The following is a 7,826-nucleotide window of genomic DNA, read 5'->3' as shown; positions in this document are numbered from 1 at the left end:
CATTCTCAGACCAAAGGTGATACACAATCCCTCCAGTGAGTTCAGGGTCTGCCCCGGGGTCTCTTCCCAGTGGGATATACCCAACAATCTCCAAAGGGAAGCGTCATAATCAGATGAACCACCTCGACTGACTCCTACCAGAGGAACTCCCCTCCGATGACGGAGCTCCTCACCCTCTCTCTAAGGCTGAGTCCGGCCACCCTACCAAGGAAGCTCATTTCAGCTGCTTGGATCCAGGATCTGGTTCTGTTAATCATGATCCAAATGTCATGACCACAGGTGAGGGTTGGAACGTAGACAGACCAGTGAATCCAGACCTCTGCCTTTTGATTCAACTCCTTTTTCACCATGACTGACTGAAGCAACGCCCTTATTACCAAGGAGGAGGCCCCGATCCGTGGATCCATCCTCCACCCTGATACCTGAACTCCACAACTTGAGGCAAAGACTCCCCCGGAATTTGGAGGGGGCATTCCACCGTTACCCTTTTTTTGGACTAACCTCTGTCCCAGAAGCTGCCTTCCTAAAATATCCATTAAATAACAGCTTTATGAATATCTATATACTTGATTCATTATTAAGACACCTGTTTACATTTCACACATGTCTACGTCATGCTTCAACAGTAATTTTCGGAAAAAAATCTGGACTTGACAAAAATCTAAATGGAATTAGACCACTCAACCTCTGAAGCCCTCAATAATAGCAACATAAGTGTTTTCACACACTAACTGGTAAAGCACTAGCAACCCTCAGATAGTCCATCATCTTCATTCATGGATTAATCAGAAGAGAGAAAGAAGCAAATAAAGACAGCTTGGTTTGTGTTTGCACCCCTCTAAACTGTCTGAAGGTTGAACCTACTCGCTGACTTCTGTGAATGCAGCCTTGTCTCAATGGGCACGGCCACTCAGCACGACTCCCAGCAAGCTGGCGACATTTAACAGGCAAAGGTCTCGGGCTTGTGCGGGAAAGAAAATAAATCACAATCTCATAGTGCGAGAAATGATACACCAGGATATTCCATTTTTACTTTGCTTATCTGATAACAACATGGGGACATGCTGCTGGGTGGATGTTTCTGAGGTACAATTTATTCTAGACGTCAAATGAGATTGCAACATCTGTTTCCCTTCGGCTTTCCATGACACCAACTCAGGTTCTACCACTTATCTGTAGTTGGGTCGTGGAGGCAACAGGTACAGGAGAGAAACCCAGACCTCAGAACTCCCTCTCTTCCAGGTCGTAGAAAATATACAATACCCCCCAGAGAGTTATTGGTCTTCTCAGAAAACCTCCAAAGGGAAGAGTCCAGGAAGCATCGTAATCAGATGAACCTCCTTTACTGACTCCTTTGGATGCAAAGAAGCAGCAGCTCTACTGATGATGGAGCTCCTCACCCCATCTCTAAGGCTAAGCCCCCACACCCTACGAAGGAGGTTAATTTCAGTTGCTTGGATCTAGGATTTGAAACTTCATGTCCACAGGTGAGGGTTGAAATGTACAGGTGTAGACAGACCAGTAAATCCATAGCTTTGTCTTTTGATTCAACTCCTTCTTCACCATGACCGACCAAAGTAACACCCTCATTACTGAGTATGAGGCCGCGTACGTCAACTCTTCCACAACCTGAGGACCAGAGAGGGAGTAACACCCTTCTATACAAACAGTACTCCATTGTCCCCCCATCTCCGAGGGGTTTGAATAGTGAATGTTTGTAGTTTTGGAGATGAGTGTTTTTCTGGACTGGCATTGAACTAAAGCTGTCATTTCAACCCGGAGCCCGGCCCCGCCCGACCCGAATAAGGGCCAGGCCGGGCCATAATAATGTGCGGGTCGAGCCAGTGTCAGGCTTTTGATTGCGTCAGCGGACACACGTGGCTGATGATCCGATTATATATCAACATGGCTTGCTATACAATCACCAGCTGCACGCGGCCATTTGATTGCGCGCTGACTGGCCTTGAAAGAGGTGAAAAGTTCAGTTAAGCTTCAGATGGACTACTACCAGCGATCCATCAGCCCAAATAGACGTTCATTCAGCCGCTGCACTCAGCAGACACATGCGTCCGACAACCCAAACAGGTGAGATCCCAAAATATCCGACATGTCAGAGCAGGGTCCGTGTTTGAATAATGCAGAATGCAGGCAGAAGCACGGATTTAATGAACTTTGACAGTCATGAAAAGACAAACACTCCCTCAGCTCTGACCTTCTGCCCCCTTTACTCAGCCGCACCTGTCCGCCGACCGTTAATAACTTTATAAGCAGTCAAAGCTTAATTTAAAATGTCGGGGAATTTCGGGTTTGAATCTGTAATCAATGTTAATTCGTCAGGTCGGGTTTGAAAATGATGGCTACGGGCTGGGGCCGAGTCGGGTCAGATTTTTTTGATCCCAATTCAACTCTACATTGAACAGAGAATGAACCTAAATGTTTTTGGTGCAAGATATTCAAGTGGGGAGGAGTTACACTGTGGAGAAGAACAGAGGGAGTGACAAAACCGGGTGAGTGGAGGGAGCCATTTTATCCACTACCAGAGCAGAGCCAGGGGGTGGCCTAAGGTGGCTTTGACCAACATGGAATAACCTGCCATCGCAACCATTTGACAAAACAATACTTTAAAGCAATTTAAAAACTAGAAAGTGTAGTTTGCTCAAAAGATCTTGGTGGCTGGTTCACACACACACACACACACATATATATACACACAGGTAAATCTAAAAAAATTAGAATATCATGAAAAAGCTCTTGTAAGGTTTTTACTCAATATCCAGAAAAGTAGTGACCAAAAAGAGCAACTCCAAGACTGAGAACAATTAACAGTATTTATTTACCAAGAGTGAAAATCATCGTCTGCATCTCAGCTGCAAGGGATTAGAACCCTGGACATCAAGGACAAGGGTTATAATGAAGGCTTAGATCCTTGAGGATGATTCAAGATACTGTTTGAGGAAAAGGTCATCATAGGGATGAGGGTCCAGTAGTTCCAGTAATCATGAAGGAAAAAGTCCCAGAAAGAACTATGAAGGTAGACCAAAAAAAAAAAAAAAAAATCAAGCAGAGTCGACCTGTCCCAAAACAAATGTTATCTGGCCCCAGACATCTCTTTCCACAGCCACCTCTTCCAACACTTCTGGGGGGATTCCAAGGTGTTCCCAGGCCCACCGAGAGACATAGTCTCTCCAGCGTGTCCTGGGTCTTCCCCCAGGTCGCCTACCAGTTGGACATGCCCAAAGCACCTCCCAAGGGATACGCCCAGGGAGCATCCTTACCAGATGCCCGAACCTCCTCAACTGGCTCCTCTCTATGTGGAGGAGCTGTGGTTCTACTCTGAGTCTCTCCCATATAAATGAACTTCTCACCCTATCTTTAAGGGAAAGTCCAGCTACCCTGCGTAAGAAACTCAGTTCAACCCACTGTATCCGTGATTTCATTCTTTCAGTCACTACCCAGAGCTCATGACCATAGTGAGGGTAGGAACATAGACCGATCGTTAAACAGAGCTTTGCCTTATAGTTCAGCTCTCTCTTCATCGCAACAGACCGGTACAGAGTCCGCAGTACTGCAGATGCTGCACCAATCTGTCAGTCTCACGTTCCATTCTTCCCTCACTCATGAACAAAACCCTGAGATACTTGAACTCCTCCAATTGAGGCAGAACCTCACCCTCGACCTGGAGAGAGCAATCCACCCTTTTCCGGTTGAGGACCATGGCCTCAGATTTGGAGGTGCTGATCTTCATCCCAGCCACTTCACACTCGGCTGTGAACCGCTCCAATGAGAGCTGAAGATCACGACACGATGACACCAACATGACTACATCATCTGCAACGAGCAGAGACGGAATCCTGAGGCCACCGAACCGGAAACCCTCCGCCCACTTGCTGCACCAAGAAATTCTGTCCATAAAAGTTATGAACAGAAGCGGTGACAATGGGTAGCCCTGGCGGAGTCCAACTCCCACCTTGAAGGGGTCCGACTTACTACTGGCAATGCGAACCAAACTCTCGCACCGCTTGTATAGGGACTGAACAGCTCGTAACAACGGGCCCCCAATCCCAAAAATAATACTCAGCTTATAAATATGTTAAAGCATTCATAGCCTTCATATCAACTTATGGCCTATCATTCCTTGAGGAAATGCAGATTTCTGCCTTTCATGCTGGAGTTGGAAGCCTAAAAATTTATATAAAGAGAAATTATGAAATGCCATGAAAACTGACAATGTCCATTAGCTGTGGCAGCCACTTTGAAAAGGGTTGGGTCCAAATGTTAATCAGTTATAAAGGCATAGATCCAGTAAATCCATGAAAGTTTCAATAAAGTTTGCCCAGTGGGTTCTGGAATATTTTCCTAACAGAGATAAGTAAGCAGGTCCCAGCAGTCAGACTGAGGACTGATGAAGAGGCTCAGACCTGAATATAACCGATCAAAAAAAGATGTTTGTCACATGACAGCCTGCCTGGGAAATCCCATTCAAATGAAATATTTATGAAATCTCATATAGAACGCTTCTTCTAAGTTTAATATCAAACCTGCTGAGATGCTCTTGACCATTTTCTAATAATCCACACCTTCCCTCTTCATCTAACGCCTAATATTATCCCTCACACAAAGCTGCTGTGTGCTCTGGAGCTTAAGCAGGTAAAATGAATCTTTCCTCTTTATTCCTTTGTGTAACTGACCCTTTCAACATAAAAGCACAGGATAATCTGGAAATAGAGCTGGATAAGCTTTGACGATTTCCTGTTATCCTGCAGCTACTTTAGCAAAGCGCCACCCGTTTGCATCTGAAGCAAAACACACATTTATTGTGTCATTCCTTTTAATTCCTGATTACTAAAGTTGCACTGATTGTCAGGAGACCAAGCATCAGGCGGGGAAACATTATGAAAAACACAATTTTTTATTTAAAGGGCCAGAATTCATTGAAGGAATGCACATCGTTCATTCTGCACTTGGCTGAATCCACCAAAAACCACGAGGAAGCTGGAGTAAAGAGCTAAATCTACGTTAGGCTGGCTGGAGTCTGCGGTGTTCAATCTTGGTCCTTGCGGGCCACTATCCTTTTTTCTTTTTTTTCTTCTTCTTTCGGCTGCTCCCTGCTTTTTAGGGGTCGCCACAGCGAACTAAGTCGCACGAAGACAAGGCAGTTATTTTTACACCGGATGCCTTTCCTGACGCAACCACAGACCACCGAGTTACCACATCCCTCTGTGTGGAGCAGAGCGCTGCAATCTAGGACACCAGGAGGAGCAGATGGTGGGGGTTAAGGGCCTTGCTCAAGGGCCCAGAGTGGGACGAATGAGGGTGGGGGCAGGTGTGGGTGCTTCATTTACCCCATCCACATTTTTGATGTTGTTGGCACCGGGGCTTGAACTGGCGATCTTCCGATCACAGGCCCACCTTCTCTAACCTCTGCACCACCACTCCCCTCTTGAGGGCCACTATCCTGCATGTTTTATATCAGGGATCATAAACCATGGTCCTTGAGAGCCACTATCCTGCGAGGGCTATGTCCCTACATAGTTGAGTCAGGGGTGTCCACTCTTGGTCCTTGAGGGCCACTATTCTGCATGTTTTAAATCAGGGGTCTCCAATCCTGGTCCTTGAGGGCCACTATCCTGCATGTTTTAAATCAGGGGTCTCCAATCCTGGTCCTGGAGGGCCACTATTCTGCATGTTTAAGATCAGGGGTCATAAACCATGGTTCTTGAGGGCCACTATACTGCGAGGGCTATTATCCTACATAGTTTAGTTAGGGGTGTCCACTCTTGGTCCTTAAGGGCCACTATCCTACATGTTTTAAATCAGGGGTATCCAATCCTGGTTCTTGAGGGCCACAATCATTCATGTTTTGGATCAAGGGTCCCCAATACTGGTCCTGGAAGGCCACTATCATACATGTTTTAGATCAGGGGTTTCCAATCCTGGTCCTTGAGGGCCACTATCCTGTATGTTTTAGATCAGGGGTCTCCAATCCTGGTTCTTGAGGGCCACTATCATTCATGTTTTAGATCAAGGGTCCCCAATAATGGTCCTAGAGGGCCATTACTCTGCATGTTTAAGATCAGGGGTCATAAACCGTGGTCCTTCAGGGCCACTATCCTGCATGTTTTAGATCAGGTGTCTCCAATCTTGGTCCTTGAGGGCCACTATCATTCATGTTTTAGATCAAGGGTCCCCAATACTGGTCCTGGAGAGCCACTATTCTGCATGTTTTAGATCAGGGGTCACCAATACTGGTCCTGGAGGGCCACTCTCCTGCATATTTTAATTCAGGAGTGTCCAATTATGGTTCTTGAGGGCCACTATCATGTATGTTTTAGATCAGGGGTCTCTAATCTTGATTTATGAGGGCCACTAGCTTTTATATTTTGGTCAGGGGTTTCCAATCCTGTTCCTGGAGGGCCATTACCTTACATATTTTAGAGTTGGGGAGTTTGGTCCTTGAGGGCCACTATCCTAATAATTTAGCTGTAGTAGCCATCTTGAATCAGGTAAGACAGTTTTGGATGCACATCTAAGATTATTTTCTGAGGGTTTAAAATGAAATTTGTCATATGTTTCAGGAGATATTCTGTCAGAACAAAGTCACAAAGACAAAAACATTGTTGCCCACCTTTTGTCTTTTGGGGACAAGCAACAAAAATAAAAAGTCATTTTAGAAATAATTCAAATTGGCCAGAAAAGTTGGGCGCGTCCACTCAGTTCTCGACACATTTGCAACATTTATTCTTTTTGTGAAATTAAACAGCTTTTCTTTTTTTGTTTCGGAGAACTTGGTCAGTCGTTTCCTGCAAAGGTTGAACACCGACAGTTTCTTCTTTTGTGCATCGCAAAGACTTTTCCGAAAAATAGCTTTTATTGTGAAACTTATCTCACAGAGGATCTGGTTAAATCTGCCGTCAGATCCGAGGGATGCTTCAGAAATGTGTGCAGTGGCCCTCACGATGCTGCTAAGTGACGCCTGAAGTGCTCGTGATTGCTGTGAAAATCTCCCCGTGACTCAAACTCAGGGAGCGCTCGTTTGAGCCAGTGTGCTCGGGTCGTGTGGAGAAACCTCGGTCCTAGGGAGCGCACGTGTGAATGTAACAGTTGCTTGAAGCAGTGGTCGGCTCTTCTTTTTGCTTCCACATAATATATCGACAGACTTTCTCTGTCTCGAGTTTCTAATTTGGTTCTTTTCCCTTTCAGAGCCTCCCTGACGAGAAGCGCCGATAAAATCTGGACCAGGTTCGACGGAAACACAAAACAGTGACGTCACACGAAAACTTCCATTAAAAGTCCACATTTTTTTGATTTTCTCTAATAAACGACGGCTTAGTTCAAAATAACGTGAGGATCGTAGAAACTCATTTTCGTGTTACGGCCCAAAAGGAACGGAACATTCGAGCGAGCAACAATTTATCAAGTTTATGAAGACGTGCAATAATTCTGCTTTGATTTAAATATTTTGATGATTTATTATTTTATTTTATATTTAGTGCTTTTTCGGTCCCCCGCCACATGTTGTGAGCATAACTTGAAAAATAAGTGAGGTACCAACTTCCATTTTGGTGAGTGGCTACATCTAGGGTTAAAAAAGGTTCCCTTTAAAAATTGGGTTGCCGGGTCAAAATCCAAAATGGCTGCCACTGTTTACATGTACGTAAACCAGCCACCCCGACCATTTGAGGAAACTGTGCTTTCTAGTTTTTATGTTGCCTAAAAGTATAGTTTCCTCAAATGGTTGCGGTGGCCAAAGATAAATCTATGTCGGCCATGGCCACTGTCGGCCACCCGCTGGCTCCACCCCTGGTACTTGATAAAATGGCTCCCTC

This window comes from Nematolebias whitei, chromosome 23, assembly GCF_014905685.2.
Source record: "Nematolebias whitei isolate Nwh7 chromosome 23, NemWhi1, whole genome shotgun sequence".
NCBI classification, from domain to species: domain Eukaryota; kingdom Metazoa; phylum Chordata; class Actinopteri; order Cyprinodontiformes; family Rivulidae; genus Nematolebias; species Nematolebias whitei.
The sequence above is the reverse complement of the archived record's forward strand: the minus strand, read 5'-3'. Positions refer to the sequence as shown.